This window comes from Marmota marmota, unplaced genomic scaffold (genome assembly GCF_001458135.2).
Source record: "Marmota marmota marmota unplaced genomic scaffold, marMar, whole genome shotgun sequence".
Classification (NCBI taxonomy): Eukaryota; Metazoa; Chordata; class Mammalia; order Rodentia; family Sciuridae; genus Marmota; species Marmota marmota.
This window is the reverse complement of record NW_026000037.1, coordinates 51960800-51982177: the sequence shown is the minus strand read 5'-3', so window position 1 is coordinate 51982177 and position 21378 is coordinate 51960800. Positions and strand designations below refer to the sequence as shown.

At 36.6% G+C, this 21378-nt stretch overlaps 1 protein-coding gene and 1 long non-coding RNA gene across 9 annotated transcripts in view; one reads left to right on the top strand and one right to left on the bottom strand.

Annotated features, from left to right (window-relative positions):
- Positions 1-21378, top strand: part of Cobll1 (cordon-bleu WH2 repeat protein like 1) — a 161799-nt gene that overhangs the window by 49957 nt on the left and 90464 nt on the right. The window lies entirely within an intron of this gene.
- LOC125619419 overlaps positions 1-21378 on the bottom strand; it is a 52621-nt gene that overhangs the window by 9230 nt on the left and 22013 nt on the right. Inside the window, exon 2 of the long non-coding RNA XR_007350961.1 lies at positions 4191-4345. This is a non-coding gene — a long non-coding RNA (uncharacterized LOC125619419). The remainder of the gene's footprint in view (positions 1-4190; positions 4346-21378) is intronic.

The following is a 21378-nucleotide window of genomic DNA, read 5'->3' as shown; positions in this document are numbered from 1 at the left end:
ATTGATATTGGTCTGTTTAGGTTGTCCGTATCCTCCTGACTCAATCTGGGCAGGTCATATGACTTAAGAAATTTATCTATGCCTTCACTATCTTCTAATGTATTGGAGTATAAGGATTCAAAATAATTTTTGATTATCTTCTGTATTTCTGAAGTGTCTGTTGTGATATTGCCTTTTTCATCCCGTATGTTAGTAATTTGAGTTCTCTCTCTTCTTCTCTTTGCTAGCATGGCTAAGGGTCTGTCGATTTTGTTTATTTTTTCAAAGAACCAACTTTTAGTTTTGTCAATTTTTTCAATTGTTTCTTTTGTTTTGATTTCATTAATTTCAGCTCTGATTTTAATTATTTCTTGCCTTCTACTTCTTTTGCTGTTGTTTTGCTCACATTTGTTTTAATGGGTCTCAAAATTCTGTGACAGATTTTTGGTCAAGTTTTTTTTTTCCATTAAAAAGTACTGATTTTAAAAATGAATAACTTAAAACTGCCACACAAGGAAAACAAATGGTCCATAAAACATTCTCCTTTCCTTCTGAAGGTTTTTATGATGCATTGTTATCATTAACCAGTGTTTTACTATTAAATGGCCAGTTGTGATAAACAGTTCTGAGACCATTCTTCCACCACTGATTAAGACTGGGGTGTAAGCGTTAGGGGTAATATTCATTTAGGGGTTTCTGAGCTTTCTGTGCAGACTTGGTCTTTGCCAGTTCCAGAAGTCTTCCTGTCACCTGCTTTGATAAATCTTAGTGTTGTGAGACACCCTGATAGGGGTCCTGCCTTCTTCTAGCCTTATCACCTATTACCCAGAGGATCTTTCTCACTGGTAGAAAACTTTCTTCCTCCCTTCATTAGGTTATGTCTTTCTCATTATTTGGGTATGTTAAATTGTCACTTCCTTGCAGAAGATCTTTTTGGCCCCTAACTTGGGTGCAGTGTGCCCTTATATGGCCCACTATCAGTGTTTACTTGTGTTCACTGAGACGGAGTTCAAGTATATCTAGCACACTTTGACTGTCCTTGTGTATAGTATATATTTATGATTAGAAAAATTCTTTGAAACCTTATTTTAGAAGGAAAGTGATATGGGCAAAGAACCTGTATGGTATTAGTGGACAAAAGATATATTACTATCTTATTGTATTAGATGATGATTAAAAGGGGTGCTGGCTTTGTCTGCCAAACTTTGTTTCTTAAAAACTTTAAAGCATCTTAAATTGTTGCTAGTATACTTACTGAAAGTGAAAAATATACGCATAAACTTACTTAACAAAGCTAATGTAAAAGTTGCTTTCTAACTTGCTCCAAACATTTTATTGCTTACTCTTTTGACACAGTATACCATACAGGAGATTGTGCAGATTTTAGATAAGATTTTTTTTTTTTTTTTTTTTAAGAAAAATCTTATCAACCTTCAAATGAATGTCTCTCAGGGAATGTATAGACTTTAAAAAAAATAGTTTTGTACCAAAATACTGGTACTTTAAATACTAAAATCTCTCGGTGTTAAACTGTCCCAGAATTCAACACTGCTGTAGGCTTCCTATTATCTACATCCCTGAGCATATTTTTCTTGACTTCTGTCACCATATCACAATGGGCCTCACTTGAGAAGCTCCACAGCCTCTGTGAATGATGTGGTGAACTACGGAGTGGGCTCACAGCTTTCTCTTGACTCAGAGTCGAGACTTTCTCTGAGTCAAGAGAAAGCTGTGAGCCCACTCCATAGTCCTTGTGTTTTTTTCCTGCTGCATGGGGCCAAGAGAACTCAGCATTTCCACATTCCACCTATCCTTCTCCCCAGATTTATCACTGTCAGATGTATACACACATTCATGTGTGTGAGTTGTTAAATCTACACCTACATTATAGAGGTATGTGTTTATATGTGGCTTATATTAGATGTTTCTATTAAAAGCTGTTATTAGATGATACCTTATAAATTATACTTAACCATAGGCAAGGTACTGTGCCAAATTTTGTGACATTGACAAAACTGAAAGTCATCTATTTTTTTGAGATTTCTTAATTTTAATTTCCCCAGAAATATACTTTCCTTGTTACTAGCATTCATTTGTAGCATCAATTTGCTATCTATGATAGCATTGAGAATTGATTTTATATAACAAATACAAGTGACATTAAGTGTTTTGCAACTTTTTTTGCATAAACTTTGGTTTAGTTGCTAAACTCTATTTCTAGATTCTGAAATAAAAAGCTAAAATGGCATTTTATATTTACTTCAAGTGTAGCTACAAAGAGGCAGAAAAATACAGTATTATGTAGTTTCTTCCTTTCTTTAGAATGCCTAAGAAATAAGACATGTGATTCCAATGACTGTCTGTGGGAGTTGGTACTAGATAGAGCCACCCTTTTGCTAGAAATATACAGCATATGCAGATAATACAGATAAATGTTATCATGCAATTTCCTTCTCATTATGGGTATTTTTACTTTAAAATAGAATGGGACAGGAAAAAAGTAAGAAATTATGTGATAATCTGGATATCAATAAAGGCTATTACAGTTTTAAAAATTAAGTTAACACAATGAAGTGGACTTTCATTTGATATACAGTTCTGGGAATTTTAACCCATGCACAGGTTCATGAAAACTCCACCACTATTAGGATGCAGAATAGTTCCATCTCTCCAGAAATCTTGCTGTTCCTTTGTAGCTGGACCCTTATTCAGCAATTAAACCTGGTGACTGGAGATCTATTTTGTCACTATAGTTTAACTTAAGACTGTCTTAAAAACATAATCATAAACATGCAGCCTTGGAAGACCCTTTTTTTGCACTCTACATGATGATGTTGAGATTCATTCAACTTTTGTTTGTATCAGTTGTTTCTTTCTGTTGCTTTAGCGTAGTATTCCATAGCTCTCCATTTACTCCATGGATGCTCTTTGGATTGTTTTCCATTGGACGGGGAGGCGGTCATTGTGAGTAGAACAGCTATGTCCAGATTTTTGAGTGAATGCTATATTTTCATTTGTCTTGTATAACTTTCTAGGAGAGGGATTGCTGAATCATGACAAGTGAATGTTTAATTTTATAGGAAACCTGTAGGACATTTTTTCAGTGTGGTTATAGCCATTTTACATTTCACCAACAGTGCGTGAAAGTTTTTTCTCACCATCAACACTTGGTATTTTTCATGCTTGTTTTAGCCATTCTAATATGATATCTCATTTTGTTCTTAACCTACATTTTCCCTAATGGTACTTGATTTTTTCATGTGCTTATTTGCCATTTGCATATCCCTTTTAGAGAATTTATTTGCTGATTTTTAAACTGGGTTGGTTGTTTTCTCACATCAGAATATTCAGAGTTTTATACATATTCTAGTTCTTTGAGACATGATTTGCAAATATTTTCTGCTAAACTGAGGCTTGTCTTTTTATTCTCTTAATACTATAGTATATAAGGCAAAAGTTTTTAACTTTGATAAAATTGTTTGCTGAGGTTTTTTTTTTAATAATTTTTATACTTTAGTGTCCTAAGAACTCATTGTTTAAAACTCAGACCATAAAGATATTCTTCTATTTTTAAGATAGTTTGTTTTTCATTTTGTTTTTAATCCATTATTGATTTAGACTTAATTTTAAGACATAAGCTTACAGTCTACCTTCCTTTTACAGATGTTCAGTTATTTCAAGATCACTCATTGAAATGACTGTTCTTTCTCTATTGAATTACCTTTGAAATTTTATTTAAAAAAATAAGGCGTTCATATTAGTGTGGCTCTCTTTCTAGACTGCTTTGTTCCATTGATCTAGGTATATGTTTATTTGTCAATACTATACTGTCTTGATTACCATAACTTAATAGTGAATCTTGAAATTGAATAGTATCACTGCTACAGCTTGTTCTTCTTTTTCAGAACTTTTTTTTTTTAAACTCCAATTCCTTTGCTTTACTATATATTTTAGAACCAGCTTGTTTATATCTAAAAAATTTTATGAGGATTTGGCAGGATTTCTGTTAAGTGTTTAGATCAACATTGATATCTTTACTGTGAGTTTTCTAATCCATAAATATGGTGTACCTCTTTTTAGTTATCTTTGATGTCTTTAATTCTTGTTAGTTTTCAGAATGCAGATCTTATATAGATTTTTGATGGAGTAAGAATCAAGGACTTCATTTTCATGCTATTATGAAGTTGTTCTCTGTTATTATGTAGACATACCTTTGGATTTTGCTCAAGAAAACAACAGGACATCTTCTTTCTGTCCATTAGACCCCTTTCCTGATCCTTGACCTTGAGCTATAGTGCTTCCCCTTGTACTCATATTTTCATTCTTTATTGCTTCTGGTTTCAGGCTATTTTGAAGAGTGGGATAACTGGAGAGAAAAAAAAAAGATTAACACAGCTGCTTTAATTCAGTTACTCCAATTTGTTTTTCAGATGCCACAATTGTTGCTTCCTATATTCGGTCTGGATTTTAATAGCTGCATTCTGTTGGAGCAACAGCATAGAGTAGCTTACCTTATCTTACCTGAAATTGGAACCAAGACTGGTCTTTTTTGCATCACTTTAATTTTAAAAACATCTACAATCTTATTGGCTGTGAGCAGTCAGTCTATCTATTCATCCAGGTGTGTAGCACCCTTCTCTTGTCTACTTCCTGTCAGGAAAATTACAATGCAACTTTTTGCCCAGTTCTGATTACCCAGTTGTTATTTACCGTCTTATTAAAGCCTTTATAAGGAAAAAAAAAATAACATTTTAGCCTTGAGTACTTGAGTAGTTGTAATTGAATATGTAATGTCAGAGTCCTACTTTTATGATAATTTCTCTTAAGGAGGAGATGTAGTGGTATTATGTTTGAACAACTAGGTTTGAGTTATTTAAGACTGATTCTTCTGGAGGCTGTGGCAGTCTTTAGGAGAAGAGGAAAATTGACATTTAAACATTTTTTTTTAATGTGTGTGAGAAATTTGTTATACAGTTAAAGAATTTTGTGTAACTTTTAAATATGTTTAAAGGAAGGTATTTTTGTTGGGTTGTGGGGAGTGAAGTACTGAGGATTGAACCTCTGAGCTACATCTACAGACCTTATTTACATTTTCCTTAGAGACAGGGTCTTGATAAGTTTGAGGATGGCCTTGAAACTGATTCTCTTGCTTTAGCCTCTCTAGTCCCTGAAGTTGCCATCTCCCCCTGCTAAAGGCAGATATTTTAAAGAAGTAGTAAATTCCCTAACTTAAATACATGTGTACATGCACATGTGTGTATATATGCATATGTGTGTATATGTTATTCACTGCTTTAAAAAATGATGTTTCTTTTGTTTTTATTAATTTATTTTTTGTACCGGAAATTGAATTCAGGGATGCTTAACCACTGAGCCACACCCCGAGTCCGTTTTCTTTTTTCTTTTTTGAGACAGGGTTTCACTAAATTGTTCAGGGTCTCACTAATTTGCTGAGGCTGGCTTTGAACTTGCAATCCTCCTGCCTCAGATTTCTTAGCCAATGGGATTACAGGTGTGTGCCACCATGCCTGGCTAATTTATCTAGAAATTCTGTAGTGAGAGCATTGAAAGCTTTTGTGTTGAAATTGGAACAAACATATTTTCTTTCTAATTCATTAGCCACTTTTGTGTTTCAGGTTTATTTTGGGTAGGCCAAGCAGATTCTAGTATAACCATGGATTTCTGGTTGACTATCCCATAATAATTGATCCTTTCAGTGTAAGTTTTAACTATGTTGTAGCCCAACATAAAATGTAGGAGAGTTACATAATTTCAGTTCCAATCTGAGAATATTTAGATACCTCTGTATTTGGTATTCCATGTTCTTATGTGGGGGAGAAGAAAGCAAAGATAAGATTAATTTTGTGTTTGTGATAAAGATAGGAAGTGCTCTATATTCTCTTCTTGGAAGGAAAGTATACCGTAGCCCCAAGATGTATGACCAGAACTTCTTCAAAAGACTAGCTACTAATTTTTATTTATTTATTTTAGTTATACCTCACTTTGAAGGCTAGGAAGGAGGTGCACAGTCACAATGAAATGAAAGAACACAAATCTTGAGTTCAGAAAAATGTGGTTTTGAATCTAAGCTCTGTCACTAACATGATGGTTTCATTGCTCAATAACTCTCTTCTGTCTTCTAGGTATGGTTGATTTATTTAATTCAGGGGATTATTTGATTGACTTCAACTATAATGTTTGTAAAGGGTCCCAAAACTGTGCTTGCCACATAGTTACATAATCATCAAGAAATAGTGCTTTCATTGTACACTAGTGAGAGTGAAAGATTAGTTTAATAGCTCAGTTTTATGAAAGATCACTTGCTAATGTTCAGCTGTGATGGGTAACAAGAAAAATGATTAGCTTAATTAATATGGTACAATGTTTTGGGCCAGAGGACCCAAGTTTGCTTTCCTATTCTTAAAGCTGAGATAACAAGTAGTAATGGGTTTAGGGTAAGGTTTTTGTCAAAGCAGTAGTTTTGCATCTGTGGTTTAGCAGGTTCTGTTTAAAATTTTACTTTAACTTCTCCTCTTTATGTGAATGCCATCTCGGAATGATACAAATGTTTTAGGACCCATCATGAGTGTCATTAGAGACACATAGTGTATTTATTTGGATATTCTAGTGTCTAGGGTAAGCATGTGAAGGTATTGGATTGATAAGAGAAGTGGAAGAAGCTGGTCATGGTGGCACACCTGTAAGACTGAAGCAGGAGGATCACAAGTTCAAAGCCAGCCTCAGAAACTTGTACCCTGACTCAAAAATAAAATTAAAAAAAAAAAATAAAAAGGGCTTGAAATGTGGCTGAGTGAAAATATGCTTCTGGGTTCAATCACTAGTAATCCCTACTCCAAAAAAGAAGAAGAAATAGTAATAAGCTATGTGGTGATTACATGGATTTCTCAGTGTTCATGCCTGAGAAAACAGACCATATAATTTGGCATCCATAGCAGTATGGATGCAAAAAAGAGAAACCACACAGTAGGCTAAATAGAAAGTTTATATAAGAATTATTAACTATGGGGGAGGGGAAAGGGGAATGGAAGGACATCAGAATAAAATAGACATTATTATTGCTGTGGGTATATACGTGACTGCATGACCAATGTAATTCTGCAACCTGTACACTCAGGATAAAATTTCTCATTTTTCTGTCTGATTCAAATGTGTGATATGTCAAGATCATTGTACTGTCATGTGTAACTAATTAAAACAAAAATAATAATTTAAAAAATATGCCACAAAGAATTATTAACTATGATAAAGAGGCATTATATGGCTCTTGGTAACTGGGCCTGAGGCCAAGTTACCAAGAAGGACAAACTTGCAAAGGGTTCAGACTTTGTTGGGAAGGGATATTGGCCAATTTGTATGCGATTGCATACACAATGTATATTGTGTGCATGTACTAATATGTAACAAAAATTCCACCGTTATGTACAACTATAATGCACCAATAAAAAAAAAAGTAGAGAAAAAAAAAGATACTGTGGTACCAGCCCACTGGGAACTTGCTTGTATAGCCAGTGTGGAAGTTGTTTTGGAGTTGTCGGGCAAATAGGCCACCCTCTGGAATGCCGGTAGGGAGCAGGCAATCAGTAACCAGTAGCATGGATATGTATTGGAACTATTAGCACCAGAAACGGGAAGAAATCCTTTCCATTGCTGGATGGTGGGGATAGGGCGGTATGGGTGGCAGAGACCAGAGGAGGAGGGGGTAGAAGGAAACACTCACTGCTCTGTGCAGCCTTCTTGAGCCAAGGCAGCTGTGTGCAGGTCTTAAAGGGCCCTAACAAGGGAGTCCAAATTCCATAGGCAGAAGGCCTTCAGAGCATTCTGTGTGAGGGCTCTTGTATCTGTGTCAAGGGTAAGGCAGAAAGGCTATTTCCAGGTAGAGGCTGGAAGATCATAGAGGGACTGCCTTCTGTGTCCACTGCTAGGGCAGGCTCTGCTGGATGTCTTTACACCTACATCTCTACTCCCCACCCCTACCTCAGGCCAGGTTGGAAATTCCAGAAAGTCCCTTCCTCTATAGTTCTTTCTAGTTCCCTCTGTAGGGAAAGCTTAACATCATTCCTCCTTTGAAGGAGCAATGTTTAAAGGAAATCAGTTGTTTTATCACATAGTATATACATTGAAGGGTCTATTTGGAGCTGAGAGGTAGTGAATTAATAATACACATAGCATCTTCCTTTTTGAAAAAAAAATAGTTATGCCAGTATATTGAATCTAGAAATGTACAAAATGTGAACTTGATTCTCATTTTGCATTGCATGCAGCTCTGTCTTCTGAAAGAGTGATTCATAAAACTTAAGGGAATTTAAATGATGCTGATGATACACAAAGACTTGCTAAACTTTGATCATAATATCCCCTAAATATGCTAGAAGCACTTTGGGTTTGCAGCAGCTGGTTCCAAGTTATTGATGGTTGTCTTGGTGACAGATGGTGTTTGGGATTGTGACTTAGAGGAGACTCTGCAAGCTTACCTCTCTAACTTACCACCACCTCTCTCACCTTGCATGGCATATTTGAGCCAGCAGGGAAGCCCAACCTTGTCTACTATGGTATTGCCTGCCCATCAGGGAACTTTCAATTACACTGACATTTTACCCGTGACTGATGACCTCAGCAAGTTTCCTGGAATGCTTCATTTTCTTCTAGCTTTATAAATAGCACTGACTTAGAAGTTTTAGGCAGTACTAGACAGTTTTATTTGCCAAACCCTTTTCTACAGTTTTGGGGCTTGCAACTCTATCTCCATTTGTCAAATTTTGTAATATATTGATTGCCTTGAAAGGTTTTTAAAATAAAGTATTATTAATACAAATTTATTATAATTTATCATAAATAGTACATATATTGTAGAAAGATATTAAGAAGATATTAACTAATACAAGTAAGATAAAAGTAACATTTTTCTATCCAGAGATTATTTCTACTTGCATCTCAATGTGTAGAATTCTAGACTGATTTATTTCTGTGTAATTTGTGTTTTTAAAAATGAATTGTTGCTGGATGCCTGTAATCCTAGCTCCTGGGGAGGCCAGGCAGAAGGTTTGCAAGTTAGAGGCCAGCTTCAACAATTAGCAACTTAGACCTAACTTAGACCCTGTCTCAAAATAAAGAGAGATGGGGATGTTCCTCAGTGGTTAAGCACCCAAGGATCAATCCTCTGAACTAAGAAAAGTGAAGAGCATTTTTTTTATGTCAATTTATTTTCATCTTATGTAAGTCCATGCTTACATACTCAGTTCATTCACACGTTGAATTAATTGATCCCAAAACATATATAGGTACTTCATCCTCATTAGGATCTAATCGGGGACATTTCTTTTCATCTGGTCATGTCCTACAAACTCCACGTAATCTCCATCATGACTTTTTTTAAAAAAATTTTAATTTTAAACTTCTTTTACAAATCACAGCTGATGAACAAAAAAGCCTGGACCTGCAAAGTCCACGATCCTGCGCCGGTCTAGTTCTGCTCTGTGAAATAGCTGCTCCCAGGAAAGGGGGTGCACAGTATCTGTGAAGGCCAAAGCCCGGCTGGAGGAGGGACTCACTCTGGGCCCAAGGGACTCAGCCCGAGCAGCCTCTGTTGCTGCAATGTGTGTACTCAGTGATGATGCAGTTCACCTCCATTTGTGTCCCCAGTCTGAATATACTGCATGTAGCATATGTTCTCATAACCCCACTTTTCCCTTTTATGATCAGGCTTTTTTCTGCGTAGCTTTCTTTAATATTCACAGAGTTCTTTGCTTGTGGCTTTCAGTTTATAAAAAGATACAATGGGTTTTCTGGTGGTGGATCCTGAAGATGGGCCATGGATATTTCACTTTCCTCTTTGCCTAGTGAAGTTCTATTTTAGTTTTTCTCCTCTTTTGACCTAATTCCTGCAGTGTTGGCTCAGTCAACTCCCAGCCATCTAGGGGAGCTTTCTGGCCTCTCTTGATGTTAGGCATTTTCTTCCCACAAGATAATTGGCAAAGATCCAAGGATCCGCTTCCCAAGAGTGTAAAAGGAAGATCCCTGGTCTCTGAGGTTACAGGCTTGGATTCTTGTCCAGCCCTTCCAATTATTCTGTGACTTTTGAGAGGCCATTTTCCTTCTTTGGTTCTTAGTCTCACAGGAGACTAAGTCTTGGACTGCTGCTTCTCTGTCAATGGCTTCTGCTTCTGTTGATGAATTCCAGCTCTGACTCTTTGAATAGACCAGATCAATTAATTCTCCTACAAAATTTTGGACCTTCTGGATTTTTCCATTTGCTTCCTTGTGATGATGATAGCATGTTGTTAAATCCTTGAGTTCAGAAAAGATGGATAAACAAGATTTAATTTAAATAGGACTTGACTGGAACATGTAGATGGTGTTATCCATGTCATAGTATGACCCATTAGGAGGCACAGTGTTCCGAAGGGCCACCATCATGTGGCATACTCACAAGAGCAATCAGTGCTTCTTTCCAAGTCATCCAAACTTGCATTTATTGTATTTTACATCACTACATATTAAAAAATTAGATTTTTTCAGCCTGACAAAAAGCTTACACATTTTCTGTAAAAGCTGGTTTTACAAGTAACTTTGAAATAACTGAATTTTAAAGGAAAATCTACAATTTAAAGTTGTTCTTACGCTCTTTTGCTTTTCTGTGCTTTCTCTAAGTCTAGATATGTTATTTTTAACTTATTAATATGGGTTCTTTGATCTCACGAAAATAATAAAATACCTTAGATACTGAAGTTGTATGTTCTCTGTGTGGTTTTTTAAATTCATTATTTTTATTTTTATTTTTTGAAAGGACATTTAAAGTCTGTATGAGGCTGAGATGAAGGTATTGCTTACAATTCTGGAGAGAATTCATTTAATTAGGTAGAGTTGGTCATTGGTCAGTTTAGCTACTCCAGGGGTAAAAAGCGATTGGAAGATATTTACAATCAGTTTAGCGAAATATAACGAACAAATGGAAATGGATAGTAATGCTATTGAAAATTTTAAATGACATTTAGTTGATTTTAATTTACCAAACTTTAGGGGAATTGAATATTTTTATCAAAGGTTAAAAATTATTTTGCCATGTAAGATATCTCTGCTTATACAAATTTTCTTCTGTTGAATTTTGTTCAGTTTAACCTTTTGAGTGCTTCAAAATACTATGTTTTTTTAAAAAAATATAATTTTAAAGCCCTCCCCTTTTAGGATGTTATTATAAAGGAGTAACTTTAAAAGAGACTTTTAGGGTAGTTTCCTTTTCAAAATAAACATATTTGATTACTTGATATGTGGAACTAACTTTCCCTAGAGACAAGATGAGAAGAGCCCTAGGAGGAAGTGGGCTTACTGAAGACTGGTAACTGTGATAAGTGTTTCTCACAATTCGCTTTTGTTTTCATTGGCTCCTGCTGTTGGCAATGATTTAAAGGGTTTTAAAATTCATATTCTTTTCTTAACAATACTAAATCTTGAACACTGTGTGTGTTGGGCGGGGAAAGGATTTGTGAGTTTAACAATGTCTTTTCTCTTAGGTATAAAGGGTGTTGATTCAGTAGGGAAACACCAGGGCATCTAGGGGTCCAGTGAGGGAAGAACTGGAGGAATTGTACAGACCCCAGTTTACGCCTCCTTCCTCTCCTCTTTATGCATAGCTCAGGAGCTTGCACCTGACTGAACAGTGGAATGTGTCAAATGGTGTGAAGTTTGCTGGGCCGTCGCTGTGCCTAGAAAAGGTTCACTGAAATGTCAGAATTTTAAATAGAGGATTAAACAGTAACTCTTCAGAGGCGCTGTCCACATTTTCTCTCACCTGATTTTATTTTTTTCTTCCCTAGCTTCATAACCATGCCATAGTCCCCATGCTATTGAAATAGTATGAAATGAACTTTTACTTACATGTTTCTGAACTTCAGGACCTTTTATAGGTTTAAGAAAACTCTCTAAGACATTGTTCTTACACTTCATACAGAGCTTTTAGAGGTAGATTTTTTTCCCCTTATATCTATGGAGTGATTTATGGTACACATAATTTAAGCCTTGTAATAATGTAAGAATAGGTACTACTGTAATCAGCGTATCGAAGAAAAGGCCATGGCTCACCTTCTTGGCTTTCAGTTTTGAAATTTTGAATTTTCCTTTCAAAGGGATCGGTACATTAAAAGTCAGATGATTCTTTTGCTTGAAAAAGAAAGCTCTGCTTTGACTTCATTTTAAATTCATCTGTCTTTTCTAAGTGTGTATGGCCTTGTGCTTATAAACAGAAAACCATGATTGGTGGGAGTGAATCCCAATCAGGATTAAATGATTTATGTAAAAGCTGTTTTAACCACCAGGCAAAACTTCATAGTCTAGATTTTAGAACACTGTCATCCCTGCCATCCTTTATCGGTCATTGAAATTTACTTTTCTTTTTTAAAAAAAAAAAAAAAAAAAAGTATTTCATTCCTTACCCCATGTTAGACTTGTTAATGTTTGAAAGGAATTTCACAGAGAACTTAACATGGAAATTATAACAAAAATCTCTCAAAATAGAACATGATTTCAGATCACTAGCAATTTCAAACATTTAGCTTTTTGAAGATGGCAATATAATAGATGAATTATTGTAAAACAATATCATAAAAAGTGTCGCTTCTTAAAAAATGTAGGTCAAGGTAACATTTGAAGTTTTATTAAACTAAAATCACCAGATTTGTAAAAGGTTCAGGGTTTTTTTGTAATTTTTTAAGTTGTAAATGGACACAATATCTTTATGTATTTATAAGTGGTGCTGAGGGTTAAACTTGGTACCTTGCATGTCATAGGCAAGCTCTCTACCACTGAGCCCCAACTCCAGCCCAAAAGTTCAGTTTTGATAATAATGGAAATATAGATGGTATTCGGTTCTTAAAAAAAAAAAAAATTTTTTTTCTTAAGGCAGGTGTGGTGGCACACACCTGTAATCCCAGCAGCTTTGGAGGCTGAGGCAGGAGAATAGCAAGTTCAAATTCAGCCTCTCAACTTAGGCCCTAAGCAATTTAGCAAGGCCCCCTCTCAAAAAGTGAAAATAAAACAAGGGCTGGGGATGTGGCTCTATGCCCCTGGGTTCAATCTCTGGTACCAATTAAATAAATAAATAATTTCTTAAAAGTCTGAAAACTTTCCTTTAAAATGGTTTATAAACCACTACTATGTAGTAGAGTTTTGTTCCAGCTAAAAAAAAAAAAAAATTCCATTTATTTGTACAATTTAAACAATCTAAAAATCACCCCAGTAGGAGTAGATTGGATATCTCAAAGGTCTGAATCATATTTTGGTGGGGGTCTGGTCCATAGAATAAATTTAAGAGTTTCTGCCTCTTGGTCGGATTCTAGGAATTGATTACCTCAAGATAGCTTTTTGAAAGTAGAAAGCAGGATACGATTTTTCTTTTTTCCCCAGTTGGGTAGTAATCTCTGGAAGTAGAATGGAATTTTGGGGTAGGAATGTTGATGAGAGGGAACTGTGGGGTGTGTATTCCAATGGAATGTTCATTCCAAGGAGAGGTTCCAGGATGCAGTGGGCCAGAGAAGGGGAATTAATCCTGGGTGGAGCAGAGGGGGTCACTTAATCTTCCCAAATATTTATTTTAAGTCAGGCCTGTTGGAGGACCAGTGTCTGTAGGGGGAGAACACGTGCTCGGGTGTTCTCTAAATGCAAAGAGTAAGTAAAATTGATGTTATAAATATTTAACGCTAGAGATTTTATTGAACGAAAAAACCTTTAGGTGACTTGAAAAAGGAAAATCATTTTTTTTTTTCCTTCATGACTTCAAATGCTTCAGGCGCTTTTTATAAGTAATCTCAAAAATTCTCTGTGATTGGTACTGCCCAATTTGAAAGTTGAGAAATTGAGGCTTGGAAATTAAGTAGTTTGTTCAAGGTAACATTGTACTGGAGTCTTTTCAACTTTGATGGTTTCTTAGTCATGACCCTATTATGAAAAGCTAGTGATTTCTAATTATGTAGTAGCCAAAGCCCCAACTTGGTTCCTTTGGGAGCCAGTGGGGATTGGTTCTGGTAGCACATCTATCTATTCCTTATTTACAGCAGCATTTGTTGTGTGTTCATCAAGAGGCTGTGGATTATTGAATCCTGGAGGTCTAACTGCAGAGCCCAACATAGTGAAGGAGCCCAAAAAATTTTACCCCTAAATATGGGTACCATGATATGCTCACTATTCTGAATTAAAAGCCCTTGAAAGATGGTGAAGGAGGATTTACTCTGTTGTATTCTTATCTGCATTGAAACCAGACCTGCTTAAGAGAACAGAACTGCCTTCCATCCCCTCCCTGGAATCTCACTATCTCCAGAGAAGACTGAAGAATGCAACCACACCTGAATGGACTTTCCTTACCAGATAAAGTCTGTTCCTTGGGCTCATTCAAATTCCAAAGAAAATCTTTTTATTTTGGAGTTGAACTAATTTGTTGGGCCTTTGGTATAAGCCATATTCTAGGCTTCAAAATTACATAATAAAAAATATTTTCTACAAAATAAGGAGGATGGGAATATAGCTTAGTGGTAGAGAGGTTAGCATGCTTGAATCCCTGAGTTTGACCCCACCACACCATACACATGTGGGAAAATAAAGTAATGGAGTACTTACGTTTTGATATCATTAAGTGTGAATCATCCATTTTTAGTTTAGAAAATAAGAGAGAAAGTTAGCTGTTTTAAACATAATATAAAGGATTTGATGCTTATAAAGAGAATGGTAGTTGGAGGCAACAGGACCTTCAGGTCTGTGATGCCATTTTTTGTCTGGCCAACTGGAGACCTGCTGCCTCTGCTACCATCAGTAAGGTAGAGAAATTACATCTAGAACATAGCTGTGATCCAGGAATCACAAATGGTGTCTTGGAAGCCACTCTATGCATGTTGGCTGCATCTTGGTATCCCTCTCCGCCCCCCNNAAAAAAAAATGTATCCCATGCTTTGCTTGTTTATAACCTTGAGATTAGTGTCTATACAATGGAGTACTGCTGCAGAAAAGGCCCTGGGGAGTTCACTTCATTTCTGATCTTGTGCCTGCATATCTCATTAACAGACACCCCCCCCCCCTCAGGTACCAGGCAGCTTGGGAAGATGAGTGTTTAGGGTTTTGGCCTCTGCCATTCAGGAAGGCACACAGGAAGGAAACTGGTATGGAGGTTAAACATACCACTTTAAAAAAAAAAAAAAATCAGAGCAATGAGGCAAGACCTTGCTTTGTTTCCATGGTTACATTTCCTGACCTACCTCACCCCAGCCCTCATTAAATGTCACCCTTGGTCTTGTCCTGTCATGGGGAAGATTTTCAACTTTTGATTTTCAGTGATCTAAGTATGTTAGATATGTGACAAGAGTTTTTTTTTTTTTCCTCCTTTTTATTCACGTTATTACTTTCTCATACTCGGTTTAAATTATTAAACTAAATATTTTAACTTATTGAATGACTAATTAGAATATATGGAGTTAAGTTTTGTATGTGTGTGCTGGAGGAGTTGGCTATTACAGCAAGTAGAGCAAAGTATACCACAGATAATGCCGGGGGAAAAAAAGCAGATATGTAACTCTAGGAGAGTGTTCTGAGTACATTGTATTTCTGGGAGATTATCTGATGGAATACTTTAACAATAGACTGCACAGAATGAAGTCTGTGTGTAGAATACATAGTCATGTGTATGTATTTACGTAATTTATCTGAATGGAAAAAAAAATTTAGATATCGTTTGGAGATTTCTGATAGGTGTTATCCTTTGAGGAGCACATTATAATCTGATATTTCAAGGTATGCAGAAGTGTGCAAAAGGAAGGAAGTTATTTCTAAGGCAGGGTTGTATCCTTTGGCACTGTTTTTAGGTCAAGTGACTAAAACTATCAAAGGTTTAATTGGCTCATGTGGAGGTAGTCCTCCAAGGCATTTTCCCTTTGTGATTGATGATGTCTTGTATAAACCAAGTTTTTATTATTGGAGTTCCTTGGGTAGTCTTTCCATTTTTTTCCTTCCTTGTTAAAAACTTTTTATTTGTTGGGCACATATCCGATACCAGTGCATAACTTAAGGGCAACAACTGAACAAGGCTTTTTGTTCCTGTTTAATTACAAAGAGTAATTGTATTTCAATTATTTTCTTCATTTATATTTTCATCTCCTTCATCTGTTTCCTTTCAGTGCATCTGAATGTAGGAAGGGAAAAAATGGTAAGCTGAAAAAACAGCTGGCTGTTTTGGAAGCATTCACAGATATGTAATCAGAGCAATATGTGTAAAACTTCTATCAATTTAAGGGCAGAAAAATAAGTAGTAGCCTTAATTGAGAATTACCCAGTTGCACCTAATTATTATTTTTGAAGAGTGTCTTACAGAAGGGGTAATTGTAGGAAGGATATCTGCAATTACAATGTAGGTTTTGATTTGAGAAATGTTTGCTGATTGTAGGTTTTCAGACAGTTAAGTAATAATTAAGTCTTATATTCTCACCTATTTGAAAATCTGAATAGAAATAATACAAATGCTAAAACTATGGACTTTTAAAAACCATTAGTTTAGCTAACCCTCTGAACCCTCTGACAGATACTTCTGCTGCCTCATGTGATTGCATTTCCTTTGGAAGATACTCATCTCCTTAGCACAGAGGAAATACTGGCTTCCTCAATGTTCCATCTTTGCTTTATAGCCTATCATTGTTTTAAGACAGGCTAGCCCCAACCCAAAATTCTGACTAGATTAATTAATTAATTAATTAATTAATTGTTTCTGAGCAAACACCCTTGGCCACACTCATATGTGGCAGTTACTAACCTGATCATCTTTTCCCACTGTTTTCTTGGCCCTCTACAATATTCTATCCTCAGGATCTTTGTTAAAATGGGATATAGGACTAAACTAATGCCCTATTCCAATGTGCATGTGCTCATTTTAAACTTCTAAACTCTTAAACTCCCCTAAATCATCTCTTTTGCTACTAACTAGAATTGTCATACCTGTGAAACAATAAACTCAGTAAGTTTAATTGCTTTAAAAGTTCTTATTTTCCTACCTTTTCTCCTAATTTTTTTCTGTTTCCCTGTGTATCTCTTGAACATTTAAACAAATTGTTCTGTCTTTTTATGCATGTTTTCCCTCTGTTCTGATTAAATACCAGCATCAGTCATTTTACTATCTAGCTCAATTTCAGGCTTTTCTTTCCCTCTAAGCAAAATGTTGCCCAACATGTCACCAACTGTAACACTGAGTCAGCCTAAATTATAATATGTCCTATTTCTGTTTTCCTGCTGATTGGGTTTATTGGAGGAAGAAAGTGGATCTGGACAACGTAGAGGCAGACCTGCATCTACCTCATGTAATATTTGCACAACTTCCATGAAAGGAATCTTTTTTTTTTTTTTAAATCACCGCTATCTAGATTAAATAAAAACAAAAACAAAAACAAAAAAAAAAACAAGTTGTAGCACCAGGATAGAACACTTACCAGCATGTGCAAGGTCTTGGGCTTGGTTCCTAGCATACTTCTACCCCCTCAAATAAAAAATGTGCAAAGTTGGTTTTGAAACTGTTTCCTGATGCATAGTATACAAAAGATGTAACAGTTCCAAATGTCACATCTGCACATCAAAGTCTTTACTCCCCTGATTATCAAGCAGGAGTTCTTGGCTTACTATGGACCAGTTTTAATCCAGTCCCCAAAGTAATTGCAATAAATGGCCACATTAATGCCAAACTCTAGTGGGTTTTGGATTGTGTTGCTGCCAATCATGGTAGTAAGATCATAAGGTCTTGCTAGTGGGTTTAAGCCTATCAGAACTTGCTTATATGCATAGCTTCTTGGAATCAATCACCAGGTCTGCCAGCCTGTGCAAGACGAATGAAATGGATGCTAGGGAAGCAATTTTTGTACAATAAAAAAGCCTGCCTCTCATTTTCAAATTCTATTAGTTTATTTCAGGTTTGGCTATAGAAATTTAGAAAACCAAGTCAGAAGACCAGTATGAAATCAATAATGGAATAATTTTGCAATACTCAGAAGCCTCATGGAAATAGAAGAGAGATTATTATAGTAATTCCAAGCTGGGGTTTTAGTAGCCAGATAAGCTGCATATTGAGGATGCCCAGTGCTACCATTTGAAGGTTTAGGCCATGTATTGAAGACTTGGTCTCCTGTGATGCTACTGGGAGGTGGTGGAACCTTTAGGACATGGGGGTCTAGTGGAGGTCCTTAGGTCATTGGGGGTATACCCTTGAAGGGGATATTGGGACCACAGACCTTTTCCGTTGTTCTCTCTTTCTACTTCCTGATTACCACAAGTTGAACAGGCCTACACCACAGGCTCCCATCATGATTTACTGTGTCCCTGTAGGCCCCAAACAACTGAAATCTCTGAAAGCATAGCCAGAATAAACCTTTCCTCCCCCATAAGCTGATTTTCTCAGCATTTTGTCACACTGACAGGAAAGCTGATTAACACAGTAATTGAGGTTGGAGGTGATAGGGTAACTCTGGTGATTCATCAAATAGTCTGTGATACATGGGATGTGGTGACCGAACATCCTAGAACAGGGGATGCAGGTATGGAAAATGCATATATAGTTATATTCAGAAGATGAGTAAGTTTGATCACTTGAGCAGGGCGTTTCTAACTTAACTGAGATGCAATTGTATGTATTAAAAGTATATCACTTCTTTGAGGGTACTTGGGATTGAACCAAAGGGTTCTTTACCATGAGCTACAGCCCCAGTTTTTTGACAAAAGGTCTCAGCTAAGATGCTGAGCATCTCACTAAATTGCTCAGGGAATTTGGCCTCAAACTTGTGATCCTCCTGCTGAGTATCTAAATTACAAGGGTGCACCGTGCCTGGCACATGGTGTTTTGACGTATGTTTACATTGTGAAATTATAGTTTGACAGTCCTTAATCTGAAAATCCATTATCTGAAATGCTACAAAACCTTTCTGAGTGCCTTATAAGACATTTAAAAAGTTTCCAATTTTTGAGCATTTTAGATTTCAGATATTTGGATTAGATATCTTAAGTTGTAAGGTCTATGTAAATATTCCAAAATCTAAAAAGTTCTGAAATGTGAAACTCTTCTGATCCTAAGCATTTTGACTGATAGGGAACCTATATTCCCACTATCAAGTTAAGTCTAACATCTATTATCTTGTATAGTTACCATTTGTATGTATGTAATGAGAACATTTAACATGTACTCTTAGCAAATATTGTGCATTCAGCACAATATTAATTGTAATCATCATGCCATATATTAGTTCTCCAGAACTTATATTTGGCAAGTCATACCATTTTATAACATATATATTTTGTGCAATGGGTATTGGATTGAAGGTGCTTAATTAGCCAATCAACCACATCCCCAGCCCTTTTTGGTTTTCTTTTCTTTTTTTCTTTTTCTTTTTTCTTTTTTTTTTTGAAACAGGACCTTGCTAAGTTGCTGAAGCTGGTTTTGAACTTGTGATCCTCCTGTCTCAGCTTCCCAAGTTGCTGGGGTTACAGGCACACACCATCACACCCAGCTCACACCATTATATTTTATAATTTTGGTATTTCTGATGTGCAGATGTTTCAGGCAATGATACTGTCCTTGTGGTAATGAAGAAGCTAGTGCACGAGATAGTTATGATGTTCAATGAACCATCAATATGTGCACTAGCATTTACAGAGTGTATTAGTCAGCTTTTCAACACTGGCCAAAATACCCGACGAGAACAATTGAGAGGAGGAAATTTTATTTTGAGCTCAGGTTTTCAGAGGTTTCATTCAAAATTGAGTTCATTGCTCTGGGCATGAGGGAAGGCAGACTATCATGGAAGGGTGTGAGAGAGAAAAGCTGCTTAGTTCATGGCAGCCAGAAATTGGAGAGAGAGTGTGTGCATGTGAAGAATCAAGAATAAAACGGAATCCCCAGCCAGGTGCAGTAGCACATGCCTGTAATCCCAGCAGCTGGGAAGTCTGAGGCAGGAGGATCATGAGTTCAAAGCCAGCCTCAGCAACTTAGCAAGGCACTAAGCAACCTCATTTTCATACTGTGGCACAGAGTAATGGCAGCAATAAGGATGGATAAATTTGGTATGTGATACATGTCAAATTCCTTAATATTTGTAGAAGCCAACTAGGAATTAAGTGGATAAAGAGGCAGCATATCTGGATGGTGAGACCCTCAGGAGGAGGAGGAATGCTGGTTAATGAACTAGCATCATATATGATGTGGAAGTAGCAGCGTGGGTTGAGGAAAATGCAGGCTGTGTTCCCAGAGCTGCTCTGGGAGACTAAGCATACTCTGAGAAGTGTATGCTGGAGGTGCATGACGATGCAATAAGGCAAGAAAGCAGGGAGAGGAGCCTCTGGAGGATGTGAAGAATGGTGTACGTGGTCTTCTGGGAACTTGATAATGGTTCAAGAAGTACAATGGAAATCTTTAGAAAGGGGTGTAAAAAGGAACCTGGGAAAGTGACACTGAAGCCACTCTGGGCAGAGATGGAGTCTTAAACCTGAGCAAGATGGAGTTGATAGGAAGACTCCTATATCTAGGTTTGTTATGGTGTGATTCAAGGCTTATTTTTGTTTAGTGTTATCACTAAAACTCACGTGAACTACTTCTGTCCTGGACCACCCTGAAACTGAGCTGCTGCTGCTTCTCCAATCATGCCCTATTTTGCCTGCCTTTATCCATATATCCAGTCTTCAAGAAATGTCTCATTCCTCTCAACATCTGAAGTTCACATTCTTTAAGCCCATGCCACCCCTCATCTCCAGGGGTATAGGTCTTCATCCCTTTCTTTTATTTGGCATAACTTTTAAGATGCTTTGTATCTGTTATTTTTTATTTGTGGCAGGACTGCATAATTCATTATAGTGCCTGTGCTATCTAATAAGGTCCCTTGCATTTTATGTGAATAAAGATACCTTGTAGAGTATAGGTAGTCAAAAATGGCTTCAAACATAGCATAGGAAGAGTCCTCTAGATTTGAGGAGTTTTGATCCATGCACTAAAATATTCTTTTTTTTTTTAAATTTTTTATTGTTGGTTGTTCAAAACATTACATAGTTCTTGATATATCATATTTCACACTTTGATTCAAGTGGGTTATGAGCTCCCATTTTTACCCCATATACAGATTGCAGAATCACATCAGTTACACATCCATTGATTTACATATTGCCATACTAGTGTCTGTTGTGTTCTGCTGCCTTTCCTATCCTCTACTGTCCCCCCTCCCCTCCCCTCCCCTCCCCTCTTCTCTCTCTGCCCCCTCTACTGACATTCATTTGTCCTCCTTGTATTATTTTTCCCTTTCCCCTCACTTCCTCTTGTATGTACTTTTGTATAACTCTGAGGGTCTCCTTCCATTTCCATGCAATTTCCCTTCTCTCTCTGCCTCCCTC